The following is a 15,016-nucleotide window of genomic DNA, read 5'->3' as shown; positions in this document are numbered from 1 at the left end:
TAAGAATATTGCCCCTAAGCAAACTGGAGGACTGATTTTATATAGTCCCCACAGAGAGCCCTCGGCAGAGTTCAGCTGCTGTCCTCTACCAAGCGTGCGTTGCATCTTTTTGTGTTGCTGCCAGAGAGAGAGAGTTCTGGAGGGGGAATCCTTGGTTGTGTAATTGCAAAGCTAGCTACCGTGCAGCTTTCCCTAGCATGCCTGCTGTCTCTGCACTGTGGGATAACCCTGTGGTAGTGAAGAAATGTTTTGGGAAGAGCTGAGGCAGGGAGGAAGTGTAATTTCTCTCTCTAGTTCTCCTAGGTATTCCTGATGTCCTGATGCTTTTCCTGACTAGAGCTGAGATTTTTAACAGCTCAGAAAGTTTACCACCACTTTTGAGGTTGGTGCCTTTCATGCCTTGCAAAACTCTTTGTAATTCAGACACCTCGCTTAGGTTATCTGGCTTTTCTAAGCTGGTATCCAGTACCTATCTGAAGTGCACAAGCTGTTTTGGAACAGTGTCACCACGCTTCATAGTGACAGTGTGTCGAATTCATCGTAGGCTAACCCATACTCATCCAGTTTGCTTCTACATAGCCACTTTCTGCTCTGTAACTGTGGAGTTTTGGGCAGAAACCTGCGTTCACTCAGTCTACAGGAGACTCGGGGACATCCTGAGAACATGGCTGACCGAGGCTCTGAGGTTCAGCACAGTAGCCAGCCTGTCCCATGGGCTTATGTCTGTGTCACCCAAATGGAGCTATGCTGGTTAATAGCATGTTTATTGAGTGGTCTGGAAAGCTTTCTCTAGCATGTGTGTATGTGTGCTTCAGCTAGCTTCTCTCTTTTTAATGCACAACGAGCCCTGTCACCACTCTCCCATGGTGCTGGCTTCAGGTGCCTTTGCTGAATGAGCAAAGGCAAGAGGGGAAGGGAACTGGCGTGAAAGGATCCTACAGCCCTGGCAGAGGAAAAGCGGACAGGGAGTGGGTAGCAGATGTTCCCACCTTAAAACAGGCTTGATGGGGGAAGCTAGGTTCTACTCTCGGTGCCAGAGAGTTGTAGAGACTCGAGATTTGGCAGGCAACTTAAAAACTGTTGCATCTTGCTTGTCAGGCTCTTAAAACAGAGTATGAAGAGTCTATGAACTCTGTTTCTGTTCGTTTTATGTGCCAATGATTTTTGCCCAGACATTGCACTGAAGTAGAGCTAGCAGAAGAAATGGAGCTGGCCTGGAAGTGGGAGCAAAACCGCATTTTCCAGAGTCCCAGAAGCTGCACCAGAAAGAAAATACTGTGATTATTGTCAAACGGAAAGCTGGTGAAAGACCCAGATGTTCTTTTTGGTTACGATTCGGACCATATCCCTCAGACTGCAAAATTCTGGAATAAGGCAGATGGTCAGTTGAACTAACACAGAAACTACTTCTGAATTAAAGATATCTTCAAAATCAAATGTGTGATTTGATTTTGATCCGTTAGGCAGTTCTCCTCGCAGAAGGTGGCCCAGGGCTTGGGCCTCGGCTGGGTGAGATGCTTTATGATACTCAGGTCAGACGCTTAAATGATAGCTTTTTCCCTTTGTTTGGTAAGGTGGCATTTCCCGTGTGCTGTCCAGATGACCTCCACGGGCATCTCATTCCCACGCTTCCCCTCTCCTTGTCCTGTGCTGCACAGAGCCTGTCTGACTTCTGTCCAGAGCTTGTGGTTGGGGTGTTTGTTGTTACCAGCTGGAATGAGCAGCCTGTATCGGAGGGCAGCGCAGCTCATATTTGTGTATGAGGTAGAACTATCCAGCAGCAGTATTTGTGTGTTGAATGCTTCGTTAGCACCCATTCCACTGTCTTTTATGCTGTTAAATTCTCTGATCATGTACGTAAATCCCACCTTCAGGCGTAGTCCTTAAGATTACATTAAGAATCCAGCTTACAGGTTAGCACAAAAATTCTTACTTGGACATACTTTCCTTAATCATCTACAGCAGAGGCTAGAGCTTTTTTTTTTTTTTTTTAAAGGAGAAGTCTCAGAATAATATTAATTATAATGCATACGTACACACACATGCACACAGTGGAATTGCAATGTGTAAATAGAAAGACATAAATACCAAAGATCAAAGACGAAAACTAAGGGTAGGTACATACAAAAGGACAGCTGGCAGCCAGCCCTGGAGCAGACTTGCCACATCCTCGTGATACCAAGCTGTCAGTCCTGTAGAAAGGAACCTATGAAGCTGAGAAGCCGCAGTATTAAACTTAAAACTTTCCGATACGTCTTGCTGAGAATGACACTAATGTTCTGTTGAACTCTGAGGCGCTTCTCTCCATTTTAGCCCTTTTTTGGTTCTGTGGCAGGAGTCAGCGGTCACCGAGCACCCAATAAAAATCTGCGAGCAGGTTATGAGTTCCTTGGGCGCAGATGTGTTCCACACCTCTTCTGCTTTCACAGCCAGATGCAACCTCAGCGAGGGTGTCCTCCTTCCTCTGCTTCACTGGCTTGTGCTGACAGGTTTGCTGCGTGCGAGGCTGTCCTCAGTTATTCTGGTCTCTCTTCCTCCCAGGATGGCACGCTCTCTGAATGAGTGGCTGTGGCAGCATGAGTTCTGTCATGCTGGGAGGACGTGCAAGAGTCTGAAGACGTCCATTACCCTCAGCCTCGTGATCTCCTGCCCACTATCCCTTTTGCTTTAATCTTGGTTGTCATTCGACGTGCCTTTGAAAGGTAAGTTACTTAGTACTGTTTGTGTTTTTTGGGGGATAATGCTGGCAGTTTGGGTCCAAAAGCTGTCTTTATTGTCTGTGCCACTGTATGACTGAAGAGGTCCACAGAAACTCCAGGTCATAAAGTCTGCTGAGGTACATTTTTGCGCTCTTTGTTTCCAGCCCTGCATACTGGCTAAAGTAGTGTGTTGAATATAGAACACAACCCCAACCCTTAAGGTCTAATTCTAAGCCATGTGGCTTCCTACACTCAAAACAGGTAGGCCCTAGATGAGGTTTACGCTTGTGTTTTAGAAGGCAGAGAGGCTGTTTTGCGTTGTGTTGCCCATGACTTGCTGTTTCTGGGTCGAGTGCAGCAGAAATCATGTTTAGATTACCCAAATACAGTTAAGTCTCCTTTATCTTGGGTAATGGGGATGCGGGGTATGGCACCTGGCAGACAAGCCTGAATTAGATGCATTAGATTGGGCCGAGTCATCTGACCTCAGAATCGGCACCGCGTAGCCACTCGAACGCATGCATTTCACTGACCACTGCTGTTCAGGAGTGTCATGTCCTTGGGAGTGCCATGTAGAGACATCTGTGGCCTGCTACAGACCCTTCCAGTGCTGGGCTGCCCGAATTTCTCCTCCTCTTCTCCTTCTGCTACCAGACCTGGTTTTGTTGCTGTTTTTTGCAGACTGTGCGATATCATCTTCCAGGGTCGGCACAAGAAGTTACTCTGGCTCTAGGATCTTTGTGGCCAGAGCCATTTGAGTGTTTTGCACATTACGCTTCAGCACAGAAAATGTGGGGGTTATGGCAAAGGTATAGCTAGAACTTCTGCAGGGTTCTGGTTCTGACTCTGAGTTTCATGAAGGTCCTGAGCTGGTGCTGTTGCTTTATGCAGTTTAGTCAATGGTTAGCGTGGTCTGCAGCACAACGTGATTTGCTGGTGGATAACTGAGATTTACCATGGTGTCAGCCATTGTCAAGACTGCAGAGTAAGTCCCCTTTCATGATTTTGAATAGTCTTTGAAGTGGTTTTCACTGGATTGCAAAAATCAGTATTCCTAGCTGCTCTCTGAAGAGGTATTCTTTTGAAATGGTTTAGTCAAAATCTAGAGTGGTTTTCAGTTTAGAAAGAGGGGAGAAAAGCCAATTTACAAAATGTTCTGTCATCCTTTTTTAAAAAGTGGCTGCACAGGAAAATGGAAGCGGATCTCTCCGTAGGCTAGAAAGCTGTTTCTTCTCCAGATTCTCTGTGCTCCAAGGACAGAAGTTGGAATGATTCCGAGCTCTCCTGCGAGAATGTTCTGACATAAAAATACTGGCTATGATTTGGAGTTTTTAATTACAACCAAATGCGTGAATAATTCTTTAAGTAATCATTTTCTGATGATACAAAATTGGAATCCGCATCTCTTCTTTGTAAGCAATATGGTTAGTGTGCATTCCATAAATTCCATGGATTTTATCCTGCCCTTTGCTGGGGCCATAGGCGTCTTGGTTACCTCTGCTGATGTGGGAACCCAGGTGCTGTAGGTAACCATTAAAACACAAGTGACTCCCATTTCTTCCTTACCAATCTGCAAGACATGGCTGGATACAGTACTGCTTTAGGTAGGCACTGTCAGTCGGTGACTCGGACACATTTGCCATGTGAAGCTGGAGATTAGCCAGTGTGTCCTGCGTTGACTAGGACTGTCCAGTTGTAGGCTCCCCAGTACAAGGCATGAACAGGAAGAAGAAGGAGCCAAACTCTTCTCCGTGGTGCCCAGTGACAAGACAAGAGTGACAAATTCCCAGTGACAAATTCCCAATGATGGCTATATTCCTCTGCCATCCAGCAGTCTGCCAGTTGCAGCAGTGCCAGGGTGCTGCTGAATTTCACTGAAACTCATCAACGCTTACACATAGCTTTTGCGATAACTATGTGCCTTGTTGGAAAGTGGCGAGCGAGCACACTTACCCCTGGCCCTTCTCTCGTGGTAGAAACGTATCTTTTTCATTGGTCTTGGTACATCTTTGAACGTTTGTGTAGCCAGTGATGCCAAAGGAATTTCCCAGAGATGATGAAAAAGAACAGCTGATCCCCAGGCCGGTGGGCTGGCGGTGCAAAAGAAGGGTGGAAATCAGCTGTTACGTGAGTGAGGGAAATGGGTACCGGTTCTGTGTGCTATGCCTTAATGTAACAGAAGTGACAACATTCCCTAGGTAGGTGGTCTGTTTCTACGATTGCTTTTGATACCTGTTAATGAAGTGAAGAACTGAGTTCTTGAAAAGGAAACTTCCAAAAGACCCTTCTGGAATGCTGCTTGATCTAGAATAGTCCCTAAGCGCACGCGCATATGGAGTGTAGGCTGTATGGCTAGAAGAGACCACGGGCAACCCCACCATATAATCAGAGTCCTAAATATATCCCAGACTATTTTTAAGTAAAACATCTTTAAACACCGACATAGTGAAGTAGCTTCTGCAGCGTTTTTGCTGCAAGGTCAAAAAAGAAAAAAGAAGAAATCTTGTTCCGTGTCTGAATCATGAGGGGTAAGTGATCAGAGGACCTGCGTGAACAGCACGAAGACCGACCAGGCAGAGCAGGCTTGGGCCTCGACACTCGCTTCCTCTGCATGGTATTCGTCAGTCCGTAACACCCTCAGCAGCGATTTACAGTTGATAACCCAGTCACTGTTCCGGGAAGCTGTTAGGACCTTAAGCAAAAAACTTTTACTCCAAAATGCGGAGATCAGGTTTTCCAGAGAGTTTGCGTGTTCGGTGTTCAGCAGCAGTGCTGAAAAGCGCTTCGAGGCAGACAGTCTGCTCTGTGTTCTAATGAGGCTACTTGCATGCCAGTGGCAGTGTGTAAAAGGTAGTGATTAATCAGGAACAACTAATTCTCCAGAAATTCACGGAGGATGCAGTTAATTTGGGCCTTTTTTAAGACGTTGATTTGGCAAGGACCTCCCTTGCAGGACCTCCCTTCCCACGATTGATGAGGCTGTTTCCTACTGCCGAGGGAGAGAAGAGTGTTTGTAGTGGAGGAGTTGAATTGTTGAGCACAGCAATTCTATGCCCAGTTTTGTTACCCCTTGATAACTTTTTTCTGTTTATGCAGATTTGTTTCTTTGCATTGTTTCACTCTGAAAGACTGAAGATGCACAGCTAGTGTAAGCATCCATTCCTCGTGACTAGGTTTCTAGTTGCTATGTCCTTGTTTTACAACCGATGTTTGGCTTGCATTAGGAAAAATGGAGGTAAGTTACTCCAGTAAAGACCAAGTGGCCTCCTGTTTCAGCAGGACATTTCTTCTGCGCTAATACCACACATCTGATAGAGCCTCCCTCTTGATCCCAAGCCAAATCCTTAGTTCAAGTGGATGCCATGGGTGTTCAGTGTTCTAGATGGAGCAGTGAACAGCATTCAGGCCTTGTCATCCATGTGGGACTCTGCATAAGCTGACAAAGCAGGATATAGCATTTCCCAACCTCATGTCATTTTGGATATTACAGCACAGAGCTCAGGGCAGTAGAATACAAGTCCCACTGTTTCTGCCGTAAGTTTGGGTTTTTTTCTTCTCAGTTTCTTTATGTGTCTGCTTGACATGATACTTGTGCTTAGATTCAATATGTGGGAGGCAGGCGTTAGGTGCCACCTCATGTTTTAACAGTGCTGCAATATCAGAAATCACGGTTCTATTTTTGGCTGAACCTTTCTCTTTTCTCTTGCAGAGCCATAGCCCTGCCCCTCAGTAGCAAACTGGGTGCGAGAGACAAGCAGAGGCAAAAGCTCAGCCCAGCCCCATGCTGGAACCCTGAAGAGGTGAGTCCTTTCTTCCTTTGCTTTCCTCTAGGTTTAGCCCTTGTGTCTTTAGCCAAATAAAATCCCATTTGGAATCCTGAAGTTTGGTAATGTCACGCATATTCGGAAGCTCAACAAAGCATCAGGAACCACTGTAGCACTGGCCACCTGAGACCAGCCGGTCATGGGGCTCATTCTGCAGACGCCATCAGTTATCAGTTCTGCTTCTGAACATGTGGGAGTAGCAGCTTCCTATAGGTGGCATTCAAATCCACTTAAATCCCAAACTTGGATGGGCAGGAAACTGTTCTCCCAAAGGAAATAGTGACAACCCCTGTTCCCTCTTGTGTTTGCCTTATACGTGGCACAATCTGAAACACAGGAGGCTCTGTCTGAAGATGAGGAAACGCTTTTGTACTGTGAGGGTGACCAGGCACTGGAACAGGTTGCCCAGAGAGGTTGTGGAGTCTCCATCCTTGGGGATACTCAAAAGCCGTGTGGACATGGTCCTGGGCAACCGACTCTAGGTAGCTGTACTTGAGCGGGGAGGTTGGACCAGATGACCTCCAGAGGTCCCTTCCAAGCCCAGCCATTCTGTGATGCTGTGATGGCTTCTTTTCATACATTAGCAAATGCCTGTCACATCAGCTGCCTTGGACTGACTCCCATGTTGCTAGTCCTTGCAGCTTAGCAGGCGTGACTTGCTTGATGCTCCTAGTTCTGGGGTGGGTCATTCTGTTGGTGTGCAATCCATGAGTTTGAGATTGGCCTTTGAGGAAGCCAACTAAAGTCTTGGCTGTCATCACGGAGATTGGCAGGAGCGTCAGAAAACTGCAGACACAAATGGTGGGTAGTTTTCCCGTGAGAGATAAGAAATGTGATGTTGAAGAACATGGCAGGAGAATCCAGAGTTATAATGGCTGCTGCTGAGGGAAAAAGCCCTGGCAGGATGGTGACTTGTCAGGCAGTATTAGGATTTAACCTTGTCAGTGAAGTCCCTGGATGTGACCCCTGTGGTAGGGAAGGGAATCGGATTTTGGTTCAGCTCCTTTTTGCAGGCTTTCTTGGCCTTGAAGCACTAGCTATTAACCCTTACCAAGGATGTATGAGCAGGGAGCTGGGGTTCCAGTCCCAATGGATAGTCCTAGCGCGAACACATTGCTGCCTTGATGAGGCTGTTGCGGCATGGTTCCTACTGCAGTGGGGCATGTGGAGCCCCGGGACATTCAGTACCAGGTTAAAAGTAAAAGACTGGAGGCTACCATGAAAATGCAGGCATTCACCTGGGTTGTGCAGCCAGCCTTTCTCCCCAGCCGTGGGAAGGAGTGTTCTCAGGAACGCTTGCCAGTGTGGTGGTCCCTGACCTGCCCCTTGCCTGTCTGTCTGCGAAATCCGCACATTTCTCAGTAAAACTACTCCTGTGGCAGCGATCTAACTCAGGGCCTAGCTTTGCAAGCAGGTTTTCCCCACAGCTTTACCTGCACCCACAGTGCACTGAAGCCGGCACTTCTGTCCCAGAGAATCTGTGACACCAGAGCGCATCCTCACCAGGAGACTCCTGACAGCAGTGTGACGTGGAGCAAGAATGGTGCAACGGGCTGCTGCCTTGCTCTCTCCGTTCACCAGTTACACCTCAGCCAGTCTTCTAGCTTCGTCCCTCTCCCATGAGCTCTCCAACACCTGCTTATGAGTCAGCTTTTACTTATCCAATAGAAGATGAGGTTTTGCTGTTCTCAGCAGCCTTCTCCTTGGGAGGATTTCCCCATTATGGAGCAGCTGGAGAATATAAATGAGTGTCTCCATTTGTCTCCACCACAAGAACAGAAGTCACTAAGTAAGAGTGGAAAGAAGCACATCTGAACCTTGGTAATGGACATACTTTTGTACAACATGCTTGGACTGGGTAAGTCAGCCTCACGTGAGACCGTTAAGGTAAGCGCATTTGGTGAAAAACTATTGCTTTCCTTAAAAAAGGCGGCTATCCATGGTGACCCTTCCAGAAGGACTATAAAACATGACAAACATTTTTCACATCACATGCCAAACTCTTCAGAGCCTAAGGACAAGGAGGAAGGTAATTGCAGTATTTCTGTGGGTAATCTATTGAAAAATTATCCCTAACAGGTTTACCACAACAGGAGAATATCCGGTAGGAAAATGGTGTTGCCTCTGCTCATGACGTCAGTCAGGTTGTTGCCTGATACCGCATCAGAATGCTGAAAGGCATGACAAGATTCGGTGCAGAACTTTAAAAATTATTTAAGCTGCAGAAACTCTTTCTTGGAGTGACAGATTTAAGGGACTCAGTCTCTTAAGACAGGGTGAGGAAGTGATTTGACAGCAAACTCCTGTGAGGAGACAAGACCCGAGTTTGAAAGGCGAAACTGGGGAAGTTGCCGTAAAAATTGTAAAGTTCCAGTATTTAGCATTAATAAGCAGTTGCTTACGGGGGGAGTGGAAAGATTCTCTATTATCTGAGGTCTTTACACTAAGAACGGACAGCTTTCTGAAAGATGCCTTAGCCTGAACAGATTTGGGCGTGCCAGGAGCCTCCAGCTGGGCTCTGTGGTGGGTCAGACGAGATGCCCATATTGTCCCTTCTGACCTTCGATCCTGGATCTGAACCCTGCTGCCTCACCTGTTTTCCAGGGCGCGCTGATCAGTTTAGCCAAACAATGCGACCTGCCGGTGAGGAAGGTGGAGAGGTGGTTCCGGCGCCGGAGGAACACAGACCGACCCAGCCTGTCGAAGAAGTTTTGCGAGGCCTGGTGAGCGGAAGCACAAGCCATGAGCAGCAGGGGCCTTTCACCGGAGCTGAGCTCCACAGGCAGCTCACTGCCTCCCAGCCTGCCCTCCACCCTATGCAGAGAGCATCCCAGCTCACTGCCTCCCAGCCTGCCCTCCACCCTACGCAGAGAGCACCCTGGGTCTTCCCTGCACCACCTGATTCTTCTGCAACTCTCTGCTGCTTCTCTGTTACTGAATCATTCCTTGCTTTTCCCCTTTATTTTCACTCCCAAGTCTCCTTTTACTCCTGTCTCACCTTTATTCCTTATAGGGCCTCTATTTCTGACTTTGTGAGACTGGCATTCTGCTTTGAAACACAGTTGTACCCGAAAAACTCCCTACTGTTTTGCATCTTACTGCTTCTTGCTGCTTTGCTGCTGCTTCAGTGCCTCCAAAATAGTCAGCCTTTCTGTTGCCTTTCCCATGACTTCCCTTTCCCTCACTGCAAGCTGATTCTTTCTGCTGTGTCTTTTCTGCAACTGTTCTGCACGCTGTTGCTTTCAAAAGTCAGCGGCAGTGGGCTAGATAGATTGTATTCTGCTGTCAGTTGACTTCAGCACCTGAAGCGAGCAAAAACCAGCACCCTTTTATAGTGGCAGAAGAAGGGGCCTGTGTGAAAGCTTGTGTTTTCCAAAGAGCAGAACTCCTCTTGGAAACAGCTGTGTGGAAATCCTCCTCATTGTGTGGAGTCACAAAATAAATCTGACGTCAGCCAGTTTTGTGAAAGTTAGTCCTGGCTAAGGTTTCCACAGAAAAGGAGGATTCTCCTGAACTTGGTTGAAATGTCTTACTTATGAGTGGCTGCTCTGCTGTTCGTGTAAGGAAGTAGGTTGTCCCAGGAGAGCCACGGAGATGAAAGAAATCATTAAATACCTGCAGCGCTATTCATCTGTCTAAAAGTGTGTATCCATAGGGTAGGCATCAACTTGGAGCTAATCGCCTCGTGCTCCATTTAGCACTCAACCTCTAATTCAAAACCCCTGCCTAAAAACCCTAATTGAAAAAGGAAAAAGAAAAAAAGGATGTGTATTATTTATTTATAATATTCCAGATAGTTGTAGTTAGAAATATTTACAAAAGCTGTGGACAAGGAGTTGTGAAGCAACCATGCTTAATCTGCTTCCATCAAGATGAAATCTAAGCTCTCCCTGCACTCGGCTGACTTGCAGTGAATAGTAACAGTAAATAGTAAACAGTAAATACTTTTCTGACTCAGCTCACTGCGGATGGCGTCCTTCCACCTGCCCTGTATGAGCCTTTGCAGTCTGTCGGAAGAATGTCTTTCCGATGTGAGGTAGTAGCTTTGTACAGTTTATGTCTGTCTTGGAGCTCCTGGGGGTTTCATTGACAGATGGAGCCTCTCTCTCAAAATGTAGTTACTTCTGGTTTGTTATGGAGCTTTTTGGAAATTAAAGGACTGGTTTAGAGAGTTTTACTCCTCTGAAGATTTCCTGTGTTGAGGCTATTAGCAACTTGTTTATTCTGTTGGGGTGAAATTCCTCCCATTCCTTACTATACGTGTGTATATTGAGTGTGACCTGCCTCTGTCCACTGAGCTTGGCAAACAGTTCATATGTACTTGTATGAACTGTTTCATATGTACCCGCACATCTGTGTGGGTTTAATGTGGGTAAATCATTAGCAGCTCCTGCCTGAGACCAAACGTGACAGTAATTAGTTACTTTACATGCTACTGACTTTAGCATGCCTAATCTCCAAAAGCCTAGGAGAGAGATTGGCATTGTTTGATGTTTACAAATGCATCTGCTAGTGCTGGGAAGGTTTGGGATGATTACCTGAGCGATTGTAGTCAGCGGGATTCTCGTATTTTCTGCTGTCTCTAAAGCAGAAGAATGGCTCTTTGCGAAGTCTGTTGAACGTGCTGGTAACATGCAAAGAGCCACTCCTCTTATGATGTGGGCAAACCTTGAACATATTAATGTACGTCTGTGCCTTCATAGCGTCATTCTTTGAATGAGTGCGATTGATAGACAGAATTGCAGCTTGGTGGTTGATGAATGGGATTCTATCGTACTTTGTTTTGTTTGTTAGTAGCTGGAGGTTTACATTTTACATCATTTCTTCCTTCACTAGACTTGCTGTCCTGTGCGATGTGAGTACAGAACCAGTGCCGCCTGCTGTTCTACCTAGCCAGGGCCTGCAAGAATGGCAGATTTTGCTGTGAATGTCCTTTGAAGGCAGAATGTCCTTTGAATGTCCTTGTGAATGTCCTTTGAATGGCAGATTTTGCTGTGAATGTCCTGTGAAGGTCCTTTCAGACCTTCTGATGGAGGTTTTCCCACCAGGTCAGTGTGTATCCTCTGCACAGCACACTTGGGAGACCACAAACACATTGGACCGTGCTTATTTTAAAAACTCCAGCTCAAAGCCAAGAGGCTTCCTCTTGTTTTGGCAAAGCAGAAGACAATTGGGATTGTGTAAAAATACACTTCCGTGGGGTAGAGATGAAGCACTTGCCTGAGATGGAAGCTGCAGGGCCTCTTTATGTGTTGTATCCAGTACCTGTTTAAAGTCAAACCCTTGGGCTTCCTTTGGAGCATGGACTGCAATTTAATAATTTTATTTATGAATTTTCTTTTCCTTGCCCAAGGTGTGAGAGGTTCAGGCTCATGGCTCTGCCTTTTCTCTGATTTGATAAATAATGAGGTCTCTTGATAGAAACGGAACTGCCTGCACAGGAGCAGACTGAGACTTGAATGATACGGGTTTGAATCTTGGAGGCAGAAGAGGTAATAGAAGCCATGCGTATGCTGTAATTGCTGAGCTGTAGTCACTAACCTGGGACTAGGGGCACCGGTCATTCTCTGGCTGTGTTTTAAAGGTTCCCCTGGCTCTTTTGCTGAATCTGATTCCCTAGGTGAGCTTTGCAAAAGTCTACACTGGCACCTTCTGAGGGGTTAAGTAATGGAAAACCTGCAGATCCCAAGACAGCGGGCAGCAGCTATGGCTGTAACTGCTCCCTGTTGTAACAAGTGAGGAGCTTTTGGACTTACATTCTGAGTTGAAAGTCAGTGTAAGGTAGCCTAGGAGTTACGAGGATTACAGGATGAGCTAGCAGAGGAGTGAAGGTACCTAAATGCCAACCGCAGTGTTTTGTGGATCTGTACATCAAAATAGAAGGCTCTTCTTTGAGGCCAGCTATGCAAGTTTGTTATGGATGACCTGCTTAGCGTAGTACAAGAGCCCTGTGGCAACAGGAGGGGCAAAATCCTGTTCTTCTGCATGTTCAGTGACCGTTCTAGGAATGAAAGATCATCTTCACTTTTTGTGAGAGTCTTTTCCTTATTCAGTACACATCTTCCAGTTTTCACAGAAAAAGGAGGCATCTGTCGTACGGACAACAGCTCCAGATCCCGCAGCAAATAGCATGTTATTCTGTTACCTAAACTGGTTCCAAAATGACTACCTTAAAAAGAATCATAAAGAATTAGTGTGACAAGGCATATTTGCATGTGACATTTCCTGACTTTTGCCTGTTGACTTTGTAATCGGAGTAGTATTTTAACAGGCATTTGTTTTTGTGAAGCGCCCTTCTTTCTTTAGAAAAAAGCAAATGTTTCAACTCTGTATTAGTAGCTTTAGACCGGTGGCAAAAACCTCTGCCCCATGCGTCAGTGAAATAGCCTGTAGCAATGGAAAGTTATCTCACAGTGGGCCACCAGAAAACAGCCTTCTTTGCTGGGAGTAGAGGAATGATGAAATTCAGGGATCTGGGATTCCTTTCTAGTTTAGGTAACACGGTGTGCCATAGTTGTTTCAGAGTTTTTGCTGGGTCCTCTCAGATTCTGTATCACATGTCTCCCCTGGTCCTGTACCTGTATTTGCTGTAAATCCTACTCCCAGCCCCACTCCCAGCCCGCTGGAGGCTGGGTCTACTCCTAATTACCACTGTTGTAAAAACCACGGCTTCCCATCCGTATTGCTCATGCACCAGCAGGTGCTCCGTGAGAGAAGAAGAAATGTTGTCTTCTTGCTCTTAGCTCTGACATCTGGAGCCTTGTAGAACTGTTACAGGAACTTACCCTTACAGATGTGGCATAGAATATGTTCCATCACTGTGTGCTCTAGGACATGCTTGCTCTGATCCAGTCTGGGCACAGTGAAGGGGCAGAGCATGCTCCATGCAGGAAGAACTTTGGGGGACTTTAGTTGCCATGTTTCTATGAAAGTTTCTAAGCTGCCGAGTTCCAACCTACCAATTTTCTATGAAGTGTGAACAAAGTAGGACCTTTTCAGAGGTTCATTACTTAACAGACCGCAGCATGATCCTCACCGTTAGAGGAAAAACCATGTTCCTGACACACAAGTTTTCAGCCTTCTTAGCATGTTTAAGTATTGTTGTCCAAAGCACAGGGATTCTTAAGGAAATAGTTGTAAGACTATTTTAATATCTTCAGAACATCACCAGCAGCACCCAGACTGGTAGAAGGCTGCACGAGTTGGTAGAAATCTTCCCTAGGCTGTTTTATTTGGAACTGGGCTAAAGAGCACGTGAAATTTCAGCGCAATAGCCACAAATTGGCAATGTTGCGAGCAACTGCAAGTTCTTGTAGTGGAAATCTCTTGGCAACTGAATTGCCAACAGTGCGACCAGCTCTGCCTGTAATAAACCACAACAAAGTCTGTAGGAGTAACCAAGTAAAGGAGTTGGGCGGTTGATAGGAGAAGAATTCCTCTGGCTTTCTCACATTCATGTTGCATTTTCTTTCCAGAAGCCCTGGCTTTGGGAGCATAGAGAGTGCTGGACAGGATATCCACAAGAGGTGAGTGATGCAAAAGGGAAAATTGCTGCTATAAATCCTGTATTGTCTTTCTATCGGTATCTTTTGAAAATCAGGTTATATGAGTGACAAAAGAGAGGGCGCTGACTTCAATTCAGACTCACGAGCCCTAAGAATTCAAAGCCAGATCCTCATCAAGGGCGAACGTCTTTGTACGTGGCGGAATCTAAACACAACAGAGGATGAGTCGGGAGAGCAGGAGGAGACTGCAGAAGTAAAGGGAGAGTGAGAGTTCTGACCAGGTGAGCCAAGAAACTGAAAAGTGGGAATGCTCCAAGGTTGTTTAGTTTGTAGAGGAGACTGAGGCCAGAGAAGGACATGTTGCCTGAGGAGAAGAAGGGAAGACTCGAGTGGAGAGGATCTAGAGCAGAGGCCGTGCTCTGAATGCTGTGTACTTTCAGCTATGCTGAAGAATCATGTCCACAGCGCTCCCCAGGGAGTTCATTTCCCAGGGGAAGTGGCAGTATGGCCAGCAGCAATACAGCATCGTTCCCCTGAAGTTGCGAGGACGCTCTCTTGCAGTTTTACAATGCCTATTCTGTGTTTTTTTCACTGTGAGAAGCTATCCAGTGGGCTGGAAAGCATTCACCTCTTATGGGGCCAGACCAGAGTAACCTCCATGAAAATTGCCAGCTAAGCACAAAATCTGCTCCCTGTTCATCAACGCAAGGAGCAAAGAGAGCAACCAAAAGCCAGGTACTTTTTTGCCCAGCTGCCTCCCTTGCTATTCGTACTCCTGTAACTTGAGAAGTTGAAAGAGTTAGAACGGGGCTTCACCTGCTGAGCACAGGAGCCATTGCCTGCTCTGCCTTTCCCTTTATGTTTTCATGTGCTCTGAATTCTCTAGAGAAGACGACTGTCGCCTGTTCTACAGCAGGAGCCTTCCTATATCACACTGCTGTCATGCCTATATGACACTGCTGTCATATCTTTACTATGATGCCACAGC

General features: G+C 46.3%; 1 protein-coding gene across 1 annotated transcript in view; it reads left to right on the top strand.

Annotated features, from left to right (window-relative positions):
* Positions 1 to 363: 363 nt before the first annotated feature.
* LOC140643537 (uncharacterized) overlaps positions 364 to 15,016 on the top strand; it is a 30,538-nt gene continuing 15,885 nt past the window's right edge. The window contains exons 1-5 of the mRNA XM_072845410.1: positions 364 to 382; positions 2,542 to 2,702; positions 6,409 to 6,499; positions 9,128 to 9,246; positions 13,999 to 14,309. The gene's annotated coding sequence lies outside the window, so the exon portion shown is untranslated. The remainder of the gene's footprint in view (positions 383 to 2,541; positions 2,703 to 6,408; positions 6,500 to 9,127; positions 9,247 to 13,998; positions 14,310 to 15,016) is intronic.

Source organism: Ciconia boyciana, chromosome 24 (assembly GCF_034638445.1).
Source record: "Ciconia boyciana chromosome 24, ASM3463844v1, whole genome shotgun sequence".
Lineage (NCBI taxonomy): Eukaryota > Metazoa > Chordata > Aves > Ciconiiformes > Ciconiidae > Ciconia > Ciconia boyciana.
The sequence above is the reverse complement of the archived record's forward strand: the minus strand, read 5'-3'. Positions and strand labels throughout refer to the sequence as shown.